The 22067-nt window shown below is 43.7% G+C and overlaps 1 protein-coding gene and 1 long non-coding RNA gene across 2 annotated transcripts in view; both read right to left on the bottom strand.

The window, feature by feature from the left end:
* Nucleotides 1-22067, bottom strand: part of LOC121836631 (lipase member M-like) — a 52733-nt gene that overhangs the window by 10412 nt on the left and 20254 nt on the right. The window lies entirely within an intron of this gene.
* On the bottom strand, nt 12362-15461 carry LOC115315044. The gene is made up of 3 exons (XR_006078016.1): nt 15406-15461; nt 13788-13978; nt 12362-12580 (listed from the first exon to the last, which is right to left on the bottom strand). It is a non-coding gene; the product is annotated as an uncharacterized LOC115315044 (long non-coding RNA).

Below are 22067 nucleotides of genomic sequence, written 5' to 3'. Positions count from 1 at the left end.
GCTGGCGCCGCAGAATCTTCGTGCCCCGTTACAAACGTTTCGTCATTTGTCAATTCTTGCGACCATCTGCCTTCGTCGGATTATTTGATTGGAATCCTCGGGACGACATCAATGCCACCTACTTTCGCTGCCGACTCTTCAAGACTGCCACTGCTGCCGTTCATTTTCAGTGGGCTTTGTTGCAGCACAAGGAACACGCCGCTCAGTTTATATTTCTTTGCCTTGCAGGTAGGGTTTATTTCTGAGCTTTATTCTTTTAAGTAAAATGACCTGGTTTTATTGCTCCTACTAAGTACACTGGGAAGCATGACTCCTTCCCTCTTTGCTAGCATGATATGGAGTTTGTGTCACTCTCTTATTCGTTGTGGTGATATCGAAATGAATCCCAACACTGGTGAAGACACTCAGACTAGTCTTATAGAAATCATTGAAGGGAAATGCAAAGAGCTTTGCTATAACCAAAATAAAAAGTAACCAGGTAGCTCTGTAATCTAAGCATGACGGTTTATAATTGCGCCTTACAGCGGTTGATTCCAATTTATCTCAACTGCCTATGCCTTTAACCAGGTAAAATGCCCAAAAGGTAAAATTGCCGCTCTAAACATTGTCATCACCCAACTATCTTATAGAAACGATGACTTGGAAAATCGTTCTCGTAGGAACATGCCGGATTTATATGGCTTAGGGTAAGCTTGCGACGAATCACCGGCTTCCTTACTGAACTGTGTCATTCATCTGTCTTCAAAAGCTTTCTGTAACTTGTGATGGCATTGAGCGCAATCGTCGTCTTGATTCTCATATGTAGGATAAACTAATCCTATTATTTGAAGTGTGCTTGACTTTTGACACAAAATCTGAATTCTAACTAATTCTCGGAAATTAAAGGGCATCCTCTTTTTTTTTTATTAACGAGGATTTTTTTATTTCGTGTCCGTAACATCCTTAGCAAACTCTGGCATGGCACGGCTTACCTCAGACGAAACGGCTATAAAGGTTTTTTTACGTCATGTCTATTCACTTGTTAATAACATCCGGAATACATGGAATGGATCCAACAACTGTATCGTAAGACCTGCTCGTACTGTCGTTTCCGCACCCTTGGATCGATTCCCGCAAAATAATTTTTCCTTTTTAAATCTTAATGCGAGAAGCCTTTTTATAAAGTCTACTGAATTTGCTTGCGTTGTAGCATAATATTCCACGCATGTCATATGTGTAACTGAAACTTGGTTGCACGATTCCATACTTGACTGTGAATTTACCCATCCCATTTATAATGTTGTTCGGTTGCCGTAGCTCGTCTGGAAAAGGTGGGGGCGTCGCATTATTTTTGCATGCCTGATGGTTTTTCTTGTGTACTTTCTAGATCACAAGTGCTGTTGTTGAAGGTACATATAGATAAGTTTGTTCTCGTTATTTGGGTTGTTTACAGAGCGGTTAGTTCTTCCGTTCAAGTGCTGTTTGATAATCATAATTACACATTGCAAAAAAAGCTTGGAAACTTCATTCTGATACTCACGGATAATTTTAATGTTTCTGGCATAAATTAATATACGCTAACTGTAGGCAGCCATGATAATACTCTGTTTAATGCTTTTGTTGACAATACTTTAACATTTGATTTGGATCAAGTAGTAAAGCAGTGTACTAGAAATATGTCAGTACTTGACCTTGTTTTCTTAGCCATAGCATCACTGTGTCCGGTTACGAATGTTCCGCAACAGGGAGACCTACCAGATAACAGATATTTTCTTACAACGCTGAATATCACTGTTTTACATTCGAATCCTATAAGTTTTACAGTAATGGATTTGGATAGAACTGATCACGTGTCAGTTCTTGATGTGTTTAGTTTTTATTTTGATGGTTGCTTTCCCCAAGTCATGACTGTGATGTTGACGTTCTGCTAAACGAATTCGGTGCATTACTTACTGAGTGCGTTAAGGAAGTTGCACCTGTTACAGCAAAAAAGAATAATCCTACTCGCCCATGTATTACTAGAGAGGTGTTGGAGCTATCACGTCGTGTGAAGAGGAATAAAAGATGGAACATAGTGTTAATCCTCTAGACGTAGACTAGTTTGAATGTTTGCGGAAAAGGTTAGAACTAAAAATGGCTGCCGCAAAGGATAAATATTTTAATGTTACTCAATCTCGAATATTGACATCAAACCCTGCGAAGTTTTGAAATCTAACTTTCTCAGAAATGCTACTCCTTGTAGTTTTAATATTAAGAATAAATGTGTTAGTGACCCTGTAGTTTTTTCTAATTGCTTTAATGAATATTTTTATGAGTTTTTATTTCAGACTATGGCAATAAACCTTGTTTTCGTATAAATATTGTTTGTAATTCGTCAGCAGATATTCAGATTAGTGTTCCCGGTATACACAACTTGCTCTTGTACCTCGACTAAAAAAGTATTCAGGTCCTAATGATATCGCGAGTTTTTTTTTTTTTTTCATTGTTGTTTAGTTTGGACATTCAGATACTAGCTCTTATTTCCCAGAAGTCTCGTTTCTCTGAAACTGGAACTTGAATTTGGAAATCAGCAAGAATAGTCACTCTGCTCAAACAGGGTTAATAAACTCGTTTTAGAGTAACTTGAAAGCAGTTAATTTCTTTGTGCTCAACAGCATTTTTTTCGCCTATATTTTGAACCACTAGGCGTTGTCTGGTTTTTACTCATTACATTGCTTCATCCTTAAATAATAAAGGACAAGTTTACGGCAATGTCCTTGATTATTTGATGGCTTTGGTAAAGTATCGCGCTCTAAGTTACTTTGGAAGTTAAAAGCCACCCTTAAGAATACCCTTTTACTAGACTGAATTTCTGATTATTTGCATTGCAGGTCACAGTTCGTTTCATATGCGAATGCCATCTTTTCGGAGGTATTGGTTAGTTCAGGTATGCCGCAAAGAACGGCGTTAGCTCCTGTTTTATTTATTTACGTATATCAATGATATAAAACAAAATACCGGTGAAAATTTTTCTATAAACCGATGACTGCCTTCTGTGCAATGACATCACGTTCATTAATGGTCAGTTGTTAAAAAAACGAATCTTTCGTGCGCTTTTTTTAATTAGAGTAAGGAATGGCGAATGTACTTAAAATCTATAATATTGTACTTTTTTATACTTGCAAAGAAAGAATCGCCCTTTGTTCCTTAGTTATTGTATTGATAATGTACTTTTATACGAAGTAGGCGAGTTTAAATTCTTAGGTATTTTTTTACACCCAATCTTAGATGGGATCGACATGTCGACTTCATCTGCTCCCGAGCCTTTGAGGAGTTCGGACATATCAAGCGGACTCTCAAATGCTCCACTAGAGAAGCCAAACTAAGCGCCTACAAAACCCATACATAATTAAACAGCGCACAAGGAGAGGGACAGAAAAGGAAGACAGAACAGGCAAGCGCTGTTTAGCCCAAGTATCCACCATTTTGAACTAAAAAACCTATCTTAACCCCATTCTAGATTATAAATCAGTTGTAGGGACCCCTATTAAAAAATGAAAATCGACTTGAATATACCCGGGCTAAGACTGTAAGATTTATTTTTAAAATGTGTGACCGGCATTTATCTCTTTTATCCGCTGTGACATCTCTTGCCCTTGTGCTGGAGGCGAAAAATAGATTGACTCAAAATGCTCCTCAGAATTGTCAATAAGACTGCGTCATCAACCGAACTGAATAGTAAATGCATTTTCTACTACTACGTGTACCAGACGATCTTGTAGATCAAATGCTGTTCCAATTAGATATCATATATATTGTTTGAAAAAATTCGTTTTCACTTTCTGCCTTTCTAGGAAAAGCAGAGTGATGTTCAGTTCTGCTTCACGTTTGAACTAGATTGACGGTTAAACGCTGGTCAAAGTTAACTTTAACTTCGAACAGTGTTGAACCTCCAATCCAATTTACATGCGAAAAAGAGAAGAGTAGAATGCCTTTCCTTTACTTTAATGTATACCAAAACATCACTGGACACATAGAAACCACTGTGTACAGTAAAGCTTGCGACACAGGTCACTTCTTAAGCTTCAACTACAATAATCCGGTTGAGCATAAAATTGCAGTCGTAAGAATCCTGCTAGATCGGTCTGAACACATTTATTGAAATCCATAACTGCGAGCATCTGAAGATACAGTTATTGTCGACACACTGACAAAGTGGGATTATCCTAGACGTTTAATCGAAAACGTGCTAAGCAGATGGGACAAAGGAGACGTCCGGACAAAATCTTAATGTAGCAGGGCAAGTAACAAATCCGTTTATTAAAAGTGTTTCTTACTCTATTCGCATGACCCTCGCCTTTTTAAACATTCGAACAGCTTTCAAAACCCGCCTTAACCACCTACTTGACCTCGTTGCCAAACTAAAAGGCAGCCTCCCTCCCCCCCCCCCCCCCCCCCCGCCCGTCCACTAGAGTCCCAGTGTGGTGTTGCGTATAAATTGAACTGTCTTTGGACTATGACGCATCGTGTATTTGGGAGACAGGCCGCAAACGTTGGACACACATGTAAGGACACAAACGTGACGTGGCGGAAGCCACTCATGCCACTAGGCCAAATATGGAGCTGGTTGACCAAGGTTGAACAACGAGTCACAGTTTTCGTTTCCCGCAAACGATGTTGGTATCTACGAAGGTAATTTGAATCATGGTGCCTTGAGGGGTGCAGCGGACCCTTCCCAAAGCGTACGCGGATCCTCTTAAATGGGGTTTCTGGTCATCGTTATTTCTATTTCTAACTCTGGGCTTTACTGATGATTTCTCCCATTTGGTCTCCCATATGGGAGAGGAAACGTGTGATTAAACTGTTAATTGTGTTATGTCCAGTCGGTGTAGCTTGTTCAACCCTGATAAGTCCCGGCTTCTAAACGTTTTGGCTTTTATTTGTACCTTGTATGCCTCTACTGCTTTGGGCAACTTGAGAGAATACTTCAACCAATACACAAGGATCGCCCGCTGGGAATGCCAGCAATGCTTCTACAGTAAGTACCCTAACCAAAACTTGACTCCTCATGTACAGCGATGTAGTCCTCGGGTCGACACTCCCTCTGGGAGAAAAGTGGCTCAGAGCTTCAGCCTTGATCATATGAAAGCATGGATACTCATGAACAAGCAGAAACTCATCGAGTGTTGGCACCGTCGTACTGTAGCTGAGAGGTTCTTGTGACGGTCCTCCGACCAGACGACAGGCACCACGTTTTTGGCGCACAGAAACATGCGCATGAAATGAAAAAAAAGACAAAGTTCACAAATGTTCATGACAACAAGCTGGTTCAACTAATCCCAAAGGCTGCCACACGACCGGCGACAACGGTCTACAAGCTGTCGTCGAAACAGCTCTCCAATATGTTTGGCAGAATGTTTAGCCCAGCGCGAGGCAAGAGATCTTTATTCTCTACTTCTACGAGCTGTACATATATACAACGAGACTGCAGTGCTATATGAGAGCTTGTGCCTCCTATCTTCCCTTTTCTAACAAGGATAAGCCAGGTTGCGTAGCGTTTTGCTTGGACGACACACCTTCCACTTTGCCTGTGTGTGTGGCTCGTATCGGTACATGCAGGAGTGGAAATCCACTGTTCTTCTACAATGTTGGGCGGTTGCGGCGGTCGCTTCGGTCATCGGGACTAAGTGTGTCCTGCTGCGGCGAATGGACGCATCGCCCATGTCCACCCAGTATGATCTCGGCTCCTCAGCTGACATATGGACAGTGACGAAGTTATCGAGGTCCACAACCCAGACTTCTTCGTACATGATTACGTCGGGAAGATTCCGCAAACCATGGCTAGAATCAAACCAGCGTTTTTGCTTCTTCCTGATTTGTTCTTCGTAAGCCCTTGGCTTCTCTTTGTCTGGGAGACGAGAGAGCAGGTCCTTTGAAGAATTTGGAAGAGTTGTTCTGATTTTTGTAGCCGTTAGTAACTCTGCAAGTGAGTAACCGCTCCTGAGGGGTCTGGCCCTGTAGGTAAGAAGGGTCTTGTACGAGTAGCCCGCCTTTTCGATAGATCCCTTGTTTACTTTTACGGCAGATTCTGCTAGACCTTTACTCTGTGGATAGTAGGGACGTTTGTATCTAAACCCATATTTTTTCGAAGTACTGCGAATGAGTAATCAGGTTCTCTGGAAAGTTGTGGTCTAATCTCACTGATGACAACATCCGCTATGCCGTACCTTGCAAAGATGGACTTGGAGTGCGTGACGACGGCATTGCCAATAAAGCCAGTGAGCTTCACTAACTGGGGAAACCTCGAGTAGTAATCCGTGACGATCAGCCACCACGACCCACCAACGAAGAAAAGAGCCAAGGCGACCTTTAACCGAATTTTTTTTCCGAAGCTCGTTGGTTTCAGCGCATTTTTCCTGTTTCTATTGTGTTAGAGTAAGGTCCGACATAATTTCACCAAGTTATTAATGCCACCGTCGATTATCGACATGCCAGACAGGGTTTCTTGCCCTTGCACGGCATTTATTTATGTCAAAATGGCTTTCGTGCAGCATGAGAAGAGTTGTACGCTGGAACCTTTTCGGGGGTGATAATTATGGCGTCATGCATTAGAACCTCTTCGATTTCGGCGACATGGTCTTTATTTCGTCAGCACACCTTTAGGAAGGGCTGAGGATCACGACGACTTGGCCAGACGTTTTGTGAGAAAGAGCGGAGTTGGCAGCAGAACTTATCTTGTTGTCTTTTCAGCTCTTGCAGCGAGGGAGTTGAAAATGGCAGCGTTCAACACAGCTGGTTTATATAAGCTTCAATGTTTTTTCAGCTTGTTGTCTTGAATCTTCTCTTGGAGCGGAGGCGTTGACAAAGCGTCCGTTTTGGTTATGTCTTTGCTTGTGACACCCGGGATTTCATATATGTACTGCATTAAGCGTATCCGCATCCTCTGCAGTCGAGGTTGTCAGGTCGTTCATCACTTTCAGCGCCAACAACGAGACAAGAGGTTTGTGGACAAGAGGTTTGTGGTTTTGACGAAAACATATGCTTGACAGCGGTTGTAATAACTCTGCCATGTTATGCACAAAATGTCTTCAGTAGGCTGCCAGGTACATCAATCGTCGGAAGTCAGTCTTAGAGGTTGGCCTCAGCATCTCAGTGACTGCTTTTGCCTTGTTCTCGTTAAGTCGAACGTGGTTCTTCGCCATGATGTGCCTCAAGTATTGCACCTTTTTGACGCAAAACTGGCCTTTGTCTCTGTTCAAGGTTGCGCCTGTGGCTCGAACTCGCTCGAGAGTAGCGCGGAGTCATTGTTCGTGCTGTTATTTCAATGCTCCCCAGACAAAGATATCGTCCATCTGACAAACAACACCTTCAAAACCCTGGAGAATGTCACTCATGCGACGTTGGAAGTGTTGTGGGGCAGAGAAGATGCCCAATAGTAGGCGATTAAAGCGAAAGCGACCTAAGGATGCGAGGAAATTGGTCAGGACTCTACTTTTCTTTCCTGAAGCAGTCTGCCAAAATCTTGATGTGGTATTAATTTTTGAAAACGACATGGCTCCTTGCAGCGTCCGAAGGGTGAGTTTCACCGCCGAAGTGGAATAACATTCGCGTAGGATTAACTTGTTCAGCTCTGTGTAGTCTACACAGATCAACAGTGTTATGACGCTTTGGGTACCACCAATATCGGAGTCGGTGGCCAAGAGTCGGGTTCTGTTATGGGGTTGATGACGCCGATTTCTTGCATCCGTAGAAACTCCTCTTTTGGTTTCTTATACAGAGGTAGAGGCACCCGACGAGGAGACGTGAGAGCATAGGGAGTAGCGTCTGGTCGAAGCAGTATGTCACACTCTTGTTGTAACTTGCCCAGACATTGGAATACTTCCGGGAAGTTTTTGTCTGCATTCTACGCCGAAACAGTATTGAGGGAGCTGAACAGTCCCCAGCCATTGATGGCTGCCTTGCCGAGAAGTGCGGGGCGGATGAGCGCAACGATGTAAACGTCTCCGACGCTTTCTCGGCCGTTCAACTTGAAAGGGAGCCTCGCCACTCCCGAAATGCGAAGAGCTTTTCCATCAGGTCGCTAAAGTCGACGCGTTGTGGAGTTCAGAGTGATATGCTTAAAATACTGGTGGTTCGTTCTGGAATGACAGTCCCGACCGCCCTTGTATCAATATTCAAGATCAGTCTTTTCGATTCTAATTGCGAAGCGACTTCAAAGGTTCAAGATGTCGTTTCATCTACCAAACCAAAGAATCCTCTCTCTGTTTCGGTGGTCTGCAGCATTTGAACCATCCTGCGAACAGTCGCATAGTGACATTTCGTTCCAGACTTCTGGCACGTGCCATTCTTTGCTGGGCAGAGAGCTCGCGAGTGCCGATTTACCGCACCAGCAACATGAGTAGGCTTGATTTTTCTTTCCGCTTCCTTTTGTGTGTTTATGCAGCGCCTTAGACGGTGGTTTGGTGTCGAAGTCATGTTTAGCCGGTTTGATCTTTTTCGCGTGTAGAACATTTAAAGCTACTATTTTTTTTGGACAGCTTCGACGGAGGTTTGCCTGTTGTAGCTTAACTGTCTCGTTCTGACGTGCTACGGTTAGTGCCTCGAAGAGATTGAGGTCGGGGGCAAGCTGAAAAGTTTGTGACACCTTGTAATTATTGAGGGCTACGACCAGTCTGTCTCCGATCAGTTCCTCTCGAAATTCTCCGAAGTTGCTGGTGTCCACTAGAGCATGGAGAGCTGCAGCAAAATATTTGGCGTACTCAACGTGTAGTAGGACTCTGGTGGTGAATTTCGCCCTTACAAGGATTACGTTTCTTCGATGAATGAAGTTTTTCTCGCAGCTCTTGTTTACCAAGTCGAAATTTTTCTGCTCATTGGGCGTCAGCTTGAACGTGTTAAAAACATCCCCTGGCCTAAGTGGTACACCAGTGCGTCGACTTGACTCTCCCTTGGACGGTCGCGGACTCCCGTAGGAGCGCGGCAGTGCAGTAACCGTTTATTTCATTGAGGCCAGTCTAACGGCGACGAAAACGTGAACGGGTCAGGCGGCGTAATATGGAAAAAAGTCACGTTCACTCGCGTTTGGCTTGGACGTTCCATACGGTTACAAAGGGGTCAAGTACGTCGGCAGTTGAAAAGCACAGGTCCGTATTGAAGGTCGTAGAGTTTGAAGCCAAGTTAAGGTACCAGAACAAAGGCCATTGTGGCGTACTGACCTGTCATTCAGAAAAAGAGCAGTGGTCAGCACGTCCCACCTCTGACACTATGTTTGACAGAATGTCTTGCCCATCGCGAAGCGCGGGGCGAGAGCTCTGTATTGTCCACTTCTAGGAGCTGTATATATATACAACGAGGCCACAACGCAATATAAGTAGGGTTGTTCGTTTTCGGGTCTTATATTTTTTTTTAATTCGGGCGGTAAAAATCGCGTGCTATTTTGCAAGCTGATAATCGGGGAGAAATCGGGTTTTTTGTAGAAGCATTCTGAAATTAGGGTTTTTTCGGGTTAAATTTACAAATGTGCTAAATAATACTTTCGTTTTTTTTTTTTTTTTTTTTTTTTTTTTTTTTTTTTTTTTTTTTTATCGGAGGGTAATACGAGCTCCTTAACGCCAACGCGTTAAAATCGGGGATCTGTTTGAATCTGGTAATCGGAGGGACATAAGGGTTTTCTAGCAAATAATCAAAAATTCGGTGTTTGTATGGAAATTAAAAAACAATAATGACAGCGAAAGAGCATTGGTAACTTCTAGGAAATTAAACATTTTATTCACGAAAAGCTGGTCATCAATATTCTACGCATCCTTGTTAACATACATTATCATCTGCATGCACAACATGTCGATCTCCATCTGAGACCTGTCCGATCTTTGAACGTGTCTCAGCTGAGAGAACGTTCTCTCGACATCACAGCTTCCATTAGCGAGGCACAACAATGTCAGTGCAGCATTTGCCAGCCTGGGGTAGCGAGCCCCCGCTCCAAAAACCCGCAGACCCATGGGGTTATGAAACCGTGTGGGTCCCACAGAAATTGTGTGGGTGTTCGGGTCCCTATGGGTCCCCGTACAGTTTGTTTGGGTGTGCGGGTCCCCACAGAGTGTGTGGGTGTATAGGTCCCCATGGGTCCCCGCACAGTCTCTGTGGGTCTACGGGAGCTGTGTGGGTCCTGCAGAGATCCTATAGGAGCTGTGTAGGACCAAAGTCCCGTGGGAGCCGTGTGGGTAACCCATAGGGTTTCATAACCCCATGCTCTGTGGGCAATCTCTGTGGGAACCTCTGGGGGAATGCATGCTTGACACCGTATTTCACTGCAGACCATTGCCAAGAACCGGCTGGTTCTATTTTTATTTACCGATTGGCTCTTCATTTCTCTTGCTTTCGCCGGTCGTTCATTTTTTCTCCCAGTATGTAATTTACTTTTGCTGTCCTCGACATTACAGCAATGACATCTGCATGGTGCTTTTGGCCACGGAGCTTCATCATTAGGCATTCTGAAAAATATGCAATGACAAAATATTTAAAGGAGCGCAATTTGTAGACGTAAGGCTTGAACTAATGTTCATTAAAATCACATGCCACATCACTTTCATGAACAGTTTCATTTAGAATAGCCTTTAATAATGACGCACTTGAAGAATGCAATTTCAACATGCCCTATAAAATCAATAATTAAAAAGTTAATTAACAAATCTGGGTTAATTGGTCAACATATTGTGACGGTTATCCCCTTATCTATGTCCGCCGAGCCCCACAAATCTCTCGCCCTCTTTTTTTTAAATTACGTTCAAACTAAAATGGCATATTCTGTATGATGCTGAACCCGATTATATCGAACTTTGTATCAAACTTTGTGAACAGACTAGTAGCTGCTATAAAAATGCATAGCGAAAAATGCGGTTACGTCGAAGGAAAATTGCAGCGTCTTCCGATAGATAGAACTGCCAAGAGCGCCGTTTAGCTTAGCAAGCTGGCTTTCCCCCAGCACGGCGACGCATTCGGGGAAAGCCAGCTTGCAGAAAAAGCTTGCCTTTTTTGGGCGGGAGGGAGGGGGGGGGGGGGGGGGGGGGGGCAACCGCGTCGGCCTTTCCGGAAGTGGGGAGAGGATGATCCGGTGAGATCTTGAAAAACGAAGAAGCGGCCACTGAATAGCCGTGGAGTGTCCCTTATGACGTACAGACGCTCCTTCGAGAGTAAACAACTTTTCTAAATATGTCGTGTTTGTTTGTTGTCAGATTCATTCAAACTTTCATGTAGAATTACCCGCTATATCGAACTGGTAGACAGTCTTTTGCGAGTTCGACATAAGTGGGTTTGACTCTATAGCAATTCGTAATCATCGCCATTTGAAAGCTTTTTATGTCCAGTTCCTGGTTTTGACAAGTATTGGGCTTATGAAAGATACCGTCACAATGTCACCGTTTTCCACCATCAAAAACCCTAGAAAAAAGTGCTGGTTATACCCTTAATGTAATTTTTTTACACTTATGCCTGACTGCACGGGGCGCTAGCAAACGCCAAGCAGGCCGCGTGTTTGAGACACAACATATGGTGCCCTCTCCTATCTAATGTTTGAGCAAGCCAAGATAAAATTATTAAAAAAGAAGTACAATGCTGATGCAGAATTCAGTTTAGAGAAAGTGATTAAGAGTGTTCAAACATCCTACCAGTTATTGAGAGTACTAATATACATCACATATTACAACCCTGCTTTTATTTGCCACTGCATGACAAGTACTTTGAGCTACTGTAATTTTAAACAATACCTACTGGGAGTTAACAATGTTCCATGGGCACATTGAAGTGACCAGATAAATGGGCATATTTCGCTGATATATTACAAGAGAATGCCTGAAAGCGGTGGTTTTAATATTTCAAAGATAAGGACATAAACCCCCTCGCGTCAAAAAGAAGAAAGAAGAGAATTGTTGCAAATTGCAACAATTCTCTCCACGAAAAGAAATTTTCGTAGAGCTTTTTTTTTTCTTTTTTTTTTTGTAAAGACATCAGTTTATTCAGGGTCACTATAGCATGTACTGCAACTGCAAATGATTGTAATAAAAAGGAAATGCCCTACGCATTGCTTACTTCATATAGCCGAAATAAAGGCCAGTGGCACAAAAAAAAAATATAAATCTGGTGTTGGCACGCAAAAAATAAAAAAAATATATCTTTTGTGTTTTACCGAGGTTACCTAATCTTCCAATAATTTTACTGAAAGCTTCCACCATTATGTCACAGCTGTGTGCTCAATCCTATCAGTTTTGTGCGGTTCCATCCAAAGATCACCGAAACATTGTGAACTCCCAGTATAATACCAACTAGCTGCCGAGATACTGCCTTGATTGAGAAGATTTTTCAAATAACTGCTTAGGTTACGCTAACGTGAGATAATTTGCACTCGCCTCTTAGGAATGCCGCTTTCTTGGGTGTCAGAGGCAGCCTGCTGTCCTTGTTAAGACTGACATTCGACGCCATTTCGACCACAGTCTTCTACAGGACACTGGACCCCCACAGAGCAATGGCCAGGTTCTTCACAGCAATGCTTGACCTTATGTCCTGGTTCACTATGTTGTCACCCCAGGCTTTCCACGTTATTTTGACATCAACCGTCGTAGAAATGCATCTATAAAAAATTAGAATAGGAAGCGAAACCGTTGTATTCGGTGGTGAGACCCTCCTTTCATGAAATGCTGCTTCGTGCATATTGATTAAAGCAAGTTTCGTTAGTTTAACTCCTTTCTCAGTCGAATCATTTTCAAAAATCCTGCGAAGCTCCCATACAACACTACTACGGTGCTCGAGCTATCAAGTTCTTTTATTACGTTCCCTGATTCTGCCGCTGTCAACTGCAAGGGGTACTGGGTGGCAAGCCCTCTTGTAGCGTCGGCTGCTGGCGAAGATTATTTGGCCGGCTCAAAAAAACCTGACAGTGCGATCACTGGCTGGCTTTGTGATTTCGCTCTTCCCTTTCCAGCCCCCTTTGCCTCCTTAGATGGTGTTTCATGAATCCCCCCCCCCCCCCGAACTTTTCGGTCGGCGTAATGGACAGAGAACATGAGAAGATGCGCCCACTGATTTGAGTTGCCGGTGCAAGGCGCGCCACTTTTTTACCTGTGTGTGGGGTTATCATGCAACCTCGAGCGTGGCTGGGACGATAAAACTAACGCTTTAAAAGAGAAGAAGTCACTTTATGCTCCAAGAGTGCTGAGTTTCATTCCCATGTACCCGGTGAACATAGGAAGAATAGACCATTTTCAAAACCTAAGCAAGCAACATTGACAGTCGCCATTTGTTGGACACGAAAGCTGTGATTGGATCGAAGACCATGTGAAATGCTGACGTTGCACTCACGTCTATCCATGCCAATCACTGACACGGCGCTTGTTTCCAACGCGTACTCGGAATCCGCTTTGAAGAAATGGCGGCCTTGGATATGCACACACTTCTGAAAAGGGTTTATTGTATGGGCCAAAGGTAATTAATGGGGAATACGATGCTCCAAGTCTTTCCGCCTAATGCACTCAAAATGTTGAGCAGAATGTTAGAGATGCAGGTTTAAACTTTCTACAAAGAGATGTCGCCTTAGATATGTTTTTCAAGACACTAAAACTTGGGTCTTACACCACTGCTGAAGTGATGCAACACCAAAAACAATAATTTGTGGCGATGGTGCTGAAAGAGAGATCTTATTTGAGCAACATTTATCGAGACCTAGATGGTCAATGACAAATTGTCAAGGCCTTTTCATCTTGAAGACATTGTGCAAGCATAGAAATGCCTTCTTTCCAGAGGTATCTCTTATAAAGCAAAAACTTACCAAATCAACTTACCATTTCACATTCTAGGAAGTTTAGCAGCTGATATGGCTCCACCTCAGCGGGCTCTTTAGCAGCTGCCTCAGCGGATGCAGGTCCGACTGTACCAGCTGCTCCATCTAAGGTTGCAGGTATTGCAGCTGCACCACCGAAGGCTGCATCTGTGTTGCACATGCTCTGCATCACAGGAGCTGGTGCTGCTGCCACTTATTTTGTGAAAAATATAAAAAAATATATGACATGAGTCAGAACAATGTGCAGGACTGCCACGTGATGTGTGCAATGCTACAATAAAAGCTGAGAGTGGGAGTGGGGTCAACCAACCACCCACCAGCTTGGAGCAATGCGGCTGCACTCCTGCCCCTGTGTATACATGGAGAGCAGTGCCACATAACACAAGGCTGATTGCAGTTTGGTCCAGCCCATACGCAGCTTCTATTACACTGTCAGCCGAAAACTTAATAGGTATTGTAAGGGTCGTGGACATGACATTTATGATGCTTTAGCTTGTCAAAGAGAGTATGTTGAATGCATACCATGCTCCTGCAGTCAAGTATTCGAGGTTAGGAAATAGCACGGAATATTTTTCATAAATATCTACTGCAAAGCTTTGCAACTCAGGAGTGTTCTGAAGAGTTTTACAGATTATAGCTTCTTGACTACACGGCTTGATAGACCGAGTAAAATGTTTTTGGGCATAAGTGAGGCAGAGATGTACAAGAATCGATGCAAAAAGTCCGCAGTACGTGGAGACCAGAGTTCGGAACAGGTGTGACAGCATTTGGCACGACAAATATTCCAATGTCATTATTTATTTTCGCAACATTAAAATGACTCTGAAAATGAGACCAGCTATGGGGTGTATTCACGCAAGTCTTGTGAGTGTTGAATTGTAGGTACAGCTCCTGGTTGTGTCCTTGTGCGATATATGACAAAATATTATAGATATTAATACTGGAAACTTCTCTGAAAACCAATGGGCACGGTGGCGAAGGACGTGAGAGGCACTGTTTACCACTCTTGCCGTTCATTTGTGTTTGTGTGTTGTTACTTATGCCCGAGTCCCACTAGAGCGACAAACAGAAACAAACGACACCGAGAAGCCTTCAACACATGCGGTATCCTCGCGATGGTATACCTTTCGCAGGCGTTTATAGTCGTTCGGTGCTCGTGAAGTGACCCCGGGTGATTGCAAGCCTGCCGAAGATACCCTCGCGTGCGTAATACTTGTATCCGAGTGTAGCCTCTTTTATTCTATGCACAAGCCTGTGAAATCGCGACAGAGACTCTGGTTTGAGGCTCGTCGCTGTCGTTTGTTTCTGTATTGTCGCTCTAGTGGGACTAGGGGCTAACAAGCGCACCAATGGGAAGGCTTTAGCCATTATTGGGAACACTAAATAAAAAAATGCAAAAAAATACAACACCCAGCAACACTGCATGCAAGTAGTGATGCACTTCTGTTGTCAACTCTGCATTCCGCTTACGAATGAAATGTGCAATTTCCCTAGAGGCTTTCATTCCAGGCGAGTGGCATCAGAATTGCTGAAGGCCAGCCCATAAACACAGTCTATGTTAGAACAATCCCAGCAGCAATAAGTTGCTATTGTATTGCCCAATATATAGAGCGCCTTACCATAAACAGCCTTGGCAGTCTCCCATGAAGCCTGGACTTCAGCAGAGGAGACTGTCATCCTGTGTCGTCCCAGGACACTCACATCGGGATGGTGAAAGTGAATGCCAACTTCTGCTTGGCAAGGGCTGCAGTAAGTATAAAGATGAAAACAGAGTACAATATACAATAAAAAATATTGTGGACCAACTTGAAAAAATTGCACAAAAAAAAAGACCAGGACAAAAGGACAGGAACACGTAGAACACAGACAGGTGCACACTAGCAACTCAATCCATTAAAAACAAAAGAAAGAAGAGGGCATCAGAGAAATCAAAAAGGCTGTGCTCGGAGAACTGAGCTTCAGGAACCGTGGCGCGAGGCAAAGATGTCAGGTAGATTGTTTTACAGAAGTTCCAGAATTTACAACATCCTTTCCATGTAGTAAAGTGGTGAGTTCATTCTAACTGAACACATTAAAAAAATAGTACACAAAAAACAAGGAATAAAGGGTCGAGGAATACATACACTACATACAACTGCAGACAACCAAGTCACATAAATTATAGCAAAAATAAAAAAAAAGAATGCGGAAGGAGTTTTAGCAAAAGTCTAAACAGGTCCAAGAGGAACGTGTTAATTCAATCATAGCCACAAGGCTAAAAACAATTTCCTTGTTAGCTCAAGTAACAGACGAATGTGCAGACACATTGGTTGCCTATGCTATGAATAATAAACGCCTAAAGTAATCCTCTTTTATGTTTTTCATAGTATATGCTAATTATCCACGTTTTTTTCTAAGGATGACATACACGAGCAGTGTAAACAGTGCATAGATAGCTGACAGTCCATCGTGAATTTTAGATAGAAATTGAGCTGTTTTGATGTATTAGCCATCGATCTGTTACCTTAAACGACGAGAAAATTATGGTTTTAAAATCTGCACTTGCGAATGGGTAAATCAGCGCGTTCCCACTTGGGCCTCTGCTCGAGCTTCTTCCGCATTCTTTATTTCCTTCTTCTCTGTTTATGCGAGTTGAGTCTGCGCTTGCATGTGGTCTATGTGTTACCCTCCTTGTCTCCATGACTTTTTGTGAACTAATTTTCAAGATGTTCAATTAGCCCCAGCTCATCCCCTTACTACCAAAAACAATTACAACCTACACCATTCACTAAAGGCAGTACCAAAGAGAAAAAAACAGGAATTGGGTGAGGTATGAACACTATATACTTACACTGAACAAAATATACCTCCCATAAATTGGCGCGGCACAATTCAAAATAAGGACACGCTTGTAAACTATCCCAGAAGCGGTGTCAAAAAGTTTTTCGCGGGCACAAATTTTTGCGATCGGGAGTGGCATGCTATGCATTAATCACCGTGGGGTGATTTTACCGCGGCACCAATTTTTGGCAATTCTTTTCCGGTTATACATCGAGAAAATGAAGTCGTTTGCAGGCGACTGGGCGGCGGAAGCTACGGGCCTGCTCGATCAATCAATCGCTGACTTTTGCCTGGTCCAGGTCTCCGGACGCAAATACGCACACAGAATCCACCTGTGGTGTCAAACCTAGAGCTTCGGCAATGGAGGGGCACCGCGCTCTTCCAGACATTCTAGTTTACCAGTAAACAGTACGGTGGAGGGAGGCAATCAAACCAACCCCCCCCCCCTCCCTTTATTTTTCCGTCTTAGCATGCCTGCCTGCCCGCCCGCCCGCCCGCCCCCATGTCCCGAAAATTTCCGCCGCTACTGATGGACCTGGAGCGAGTATGCAGCCTGAGCGCTCATCTGTGACCGCTAATTGGTGCGAGGATGGAGTGCTCTGCATCGGGGAAAAAAAGAATAAACACAGCCTGGCATAACACCATTCGCGCACAATTAGTAACAACGATACAAGCAAGTGATCTAGAGACAATAACAAGCATTATGAAGGGAGGAAAGAATAATCTAGCCCTAACGAACAAAGAAAGGAACTTACTTTGGAACGACCGTGCCACGATCTCGGCTGTTGAGCAGATTCGACGTAGTTGCACGGCTCACAGTAGCTTCCTCATTTTCAGACACATTTGAAACTAAGGTGCACTCCACGCATCACGAATAATCGGTAAATTTACTTTATGACGGAGATTTGAAACACACACGGACAACGCGACCGGCAAAACGTGCAAAATAAGATTGTGGATTATATTGGATCGCATTCGTTGGCTATTATGGATGCCTAGCGACTTTACCGAGGCTATGTTCGCGTATCTTCAACACGCTTGCAATAAAACGATCAGCAAAGCGCTTTAAAACGATTAGAAGACACAGTAATATTAAATTATTGAGCATGTCAACATCACCACAATGTTAGAAATACAATCCTGAACAGGTAGCAAAAAAATAAATACGAGACTAGCCACACAATGTTTAAAAACGAATTCAGCAGACATATAAGTTGCAAAGAAAACCGCTTCAACTGTTGGGGCGCGTAGCATATCTTGTTAGCGCGCTATGCTTGCGATCGTATGGTCGATGGTTCGAATCCCAGAAAATTGAATATTTTTAAATTTTTTTTTATTATGTTTTTTTTTTTGTCTTTATTGATTTAAATATTTGCTATGTTTTTTTTTTGTTTTTTTTTGCGGTCGCCGGCCCCCTACTTTCGGGTAAAAATCACTGAAAATGTAAAAATAGGAAGTGCGAGCCAAGTTTGAATTTTTATACATGCACAAGCCGTGGCCCTCTTGTTTTACCGAGATAATTCGCTCCCTCTGTGCTAATAGGTGGGTCAGTGTAATAGGCAAGCGCCGCAAATCCTTTCAACGAAGTAAGGAAGGTAATATTAATGGGAATATTGAGAGAAAAATGGGAAAATGCGTAAGTGGTCAATTTAGCAGCCACAGTGAGGCAGCCAAAGTTTGACTGAAGGCGGTCATCTTTACCCACTATTCAAACGAATATACCGCTACTTTAAGGCAGTTATTTACCTAAGCTCATAGCGCGCTACGTATTAAGCACATTTCTAAATTTTCTGACTACCGGAAAGTAGTACTTAATTTTGTTCTGGTACATCCTGGTTTCACTTATCGGGGTTGCACTCCGGAGTTTTACTTCTTTATTAGGCCTAGAGATGTTTTTATTTCTGAGATCCAAGAACAGTGCGGATACTTAAACTAGCTAGCAGAAACGGTATCGTTCGGTGTTATAACATTTGTTTCGTAGCGTCAAGGGGTCACGTTCCCAAACCCGGCAGGGCAGACATCCACAGCGCATTGGTGTTTCTCGTTTTTTTCTGCTAAAAAAAAAAAAGAAAAGAAAGGAAGTTTTTTTTTTTTTATATTCCCGTTTTTCTGGTGCGGTATGTCTATAACACAAGCTATCGGGATTCGGGCGACAGATCGTCTGGCTATGTGAACATTTGAAATATTTCTGTTAGATGATCGTAACTAAGACATTTGATTCCTGCCTGAATCAGCATATTTTCACACTCAATTAAAATTACTAATAACATGGTCTGAGGAGATTTACGTACCTTTCGTGGCGTCGTGAGCAATAAATACAATTACTTTGTCTGGTTTCTGGAGAGTAATGTTTATTATTGTTTTTGAAGCTCAAAGCGGGTGCTCAATCCTGCCACGTGTTTTGTTTGTTTTTTTTTCATTCGGAGGCTCCGCTACAGTGGCGTCACAACGGGGGGGGGGGGGGGGGGGGGGGGGGGGGGGGGTCGCGGCCGGCTACCGCCCCGGGTGCCCCTGAACCTCGCGACGCCACTGATCCGCTATACCGTTTTTATTTTTTTATCCGAGTCAAACACGTGCGTATACCACCGGACGTTGAGTATAGTGCATCAAATTAAACTAGATTCCTGAAAAAATATCGTTCGGCGTTGTAAAATTTATTTTTCGTGGCGTACGTGTTCAGATTCTCAATATCCTGAATGTGCTTTCCTCGCCGCGTTTTTTTTTTTTTTTTTTTTCTCGTTTTTGCGGTAAAACACGTCAGCCTTGGCACGCTGGGATCAAATACGCCAGCGTCGACAGTCATTTACGAAGGATTTATCAACGCAAACATTTCCCCTCGCTATTGATGCTATTCATGCCGCAGTTGGTCAGAATCTCAATGATGTGACTACATAGTGAAAACGGCAAAAAAATAAAAATAAAACGATGTCGGTCAGCAAACGGAACTTCAACGGCAGGACTCGCCAGCGTGAAGAGCAAAGCGCAGATTCCAGAAGGTTACTGATCTTCCATGTAAATACTGGCCATCAAAGACAGCAAAATACCCATGCCGGCCAGTTACTGGAACCTCCATGAAAATACTGGCCAGCAAAGGCAGCAAAAACACAATTCTGGCCAGTCACTGTAACCTCTGCTCAACTGACCAGTTCGTAAGACGAGACGCCAACGCCGGACGGGGCCGGTAGCTCAAGGGCGCCCGTGGCCGGGCGCCGCATCCTGTTACAGGACCGGCCGGCGTAGTCCCGATACCGACCGACGCGGTGTGCTACCTGGGTACATGCATTTTGCTCAGGAAAAACTGCTTGCTTTTTGTTTTTGCAGTCTGTCTCCATATTTGTCTTTTTAAAACATGCTCCTCTTTTAGACTTAATCACCATTCTGCTGCAAGATGATTGCATTTGTTCATGTATACTCATCAGTGCACTAGCTTTTTTTCTTGTTTTGTTTGCGCTTCACTAGATATCTGTATAACAAACCTAATAAGAGTTCAGATAAGTCATGTCCTGCATCTAATTTGTCTGTTGCCTATAAACATATAGATTTATTGCTCTGCATTTTGGCAATACGCTTTTTCGCTAGAATACAGAACTCATAAGGTCACAACACAGAACACGAAACTGACTTCGGAACGATGTTGACATAAAGTATTGATGCCTGTGCATTAGAAGCGCCATTTCGAAGAAAAGCCCGCGTGGTCGACGTCGTCGGCGTAGTGTTCTGCGCACTGGGATGAACGATGTAATAAAAAAAAAAACTTTCAAAAATGTTATATTTTGCATGATTTCTGTAGAATATATCTTGAGGGGCACATTCACAGGCTTCCCATAGGCGTCACACATGTCCCGTGTAGCTACAGAGAGCGCCCCCTAGCGTGTGGCATCCCTACAGCAGCCCGCACAATGCCGCACTCGTCCTATGGGATGCTAGGCTCTATCCCCACAGGCTGCAGGGTACCTACATCAACCCATAGAATTTCCCACATGTCCCATAAAAGCCAGGGTTTTATCCCCACAGACTCTGTGGGTCACCTAAAGAACCCCCACGGGCTGTGTGGGTTACCCAAAGAAGCCCCCACAGACTGTGTGGGTTACCCAAAGGAGCACTTACAGGCTGTGTGGGTTACCCAAAGGACCCCACACAGTAACCCACATGTCCCATAGGCCCACAGGCCTGACCCCACAGAGATTTCAGGACACCCATACAACCCCATGGGTGCCCCATAGAGACCTCTAGGACCCCACACAAATTTTCTGTGGGTGCTCTGTGGGCATTTGGACCAGGGGCGGTAGAGTCATGCCAATACTCAATGAGTTCGACAGCTGTGTTAGTGGTGCTTGCTTCCAGCAAGTACTGGTTAAACGCGTCTTGAAGCGAATCTACGTCGTCGGTCACGGAAATGAAGAGAGGTCGCTAGTCATCGAATGACTGCCTCAGCAGACGCTTCTGGAATGGATCCAAGGCGGCTCCCAATTTCCATAACGTTAGCTGGTTTTCGTCTTTGTCTGAGACGTTCCGTTTAACAGTGCAGTACCATTTTGTGGCAAGTTTTGTGCAGAACTCTTCAGAACATGTTTTCACTAACGTGGCGCTGCTCTTTGGTAACATACACAAAACAGCTCTTGCCTGATCGCTTTGACCGATCGTCGTTGAAAGCTCGCTGAAAGTCTGCTGCAGCTTGACGTTTACGGGGTGATCAAAGCTGGGCATAAGAAGTTTCCCGCTTCCAAGCGTTTCCTGGGCGTCTAAAAGAGGACCGAGTGTGTCTCTCATCAGGATTGCCTTCGCATAAACAACTTCTTTTTCAGAAAGTATCACTCGAATAGCTTCTGCTTTGCTGCTATCATGCGAGCTTTCAGCAAGTTCCGTTAACGAGCTCCACATTTCTATTACAACAACAAGCGCTTTGTAGAAGCTTTGCCATCGATTCGGGACAACAGAAGGTAGCTTCTTTACATCAGATCCGAAGAGGCCGTTAGAAGCACAAATTTCGGTGTACTTTTGGTAGAGCTTGTTAGCATGCTTAAATAACGCGCCAAACTTGATCACTACGGATCGAACATCAGACACGCTTGGTGAAGAACTGGTGTGGTCAACACTCACATGAATCAGATGAGCTAAGTCTTTAATACGAATTGCTTCAGCTTGACAGATTTCTCTTACCATTTTTCGCATGTACTCCACTGAGTCTGTGGCTTCAGTCACAACGTCCTTCCACGTTTTACCTACACTGAGGAGAGGCTTGCTGACTACCTTGGCCACCGTGTAGCTGCTCGAAGCATTTAATCTGTCGACGTCGACCAAGACAACCTGCTTCTTCATGGTGTTTTGGCTATAGTAGCACAGGAGAGTGTTGATGGTAGGCACTCCAGTGATGTCCGGGGATTCGTCGAGGATGACGCTCACTTTCACAGCTGGCATATCATCGCAGATTTTCACCATGTCCTTGTCGAAGCTTCTTTCA

This window comes from Ixodes scapularis, unplaced genomic scaffold (assembly GCF_016920785.2).
Source record: "Ixodes scapularis isolate PalLabHiFi unplaced genomic scaffold, ASM1692078v2 PGA_scaffold2__306_contigs__length_199485367, whole genome shotgun sequence".
Classification (NCBI taxonomy): Eukaryota; Metazoa; Arthropoda; class Arachnida; order Ixodida; family Ixodidae; genus Ixodes; species Ixodes scapularis.
The sequence above is the reverse complement of the archived record's forward strand: the minus strand, read 5'-3'. Positions and strand labels throughout refer to the sequence as shown.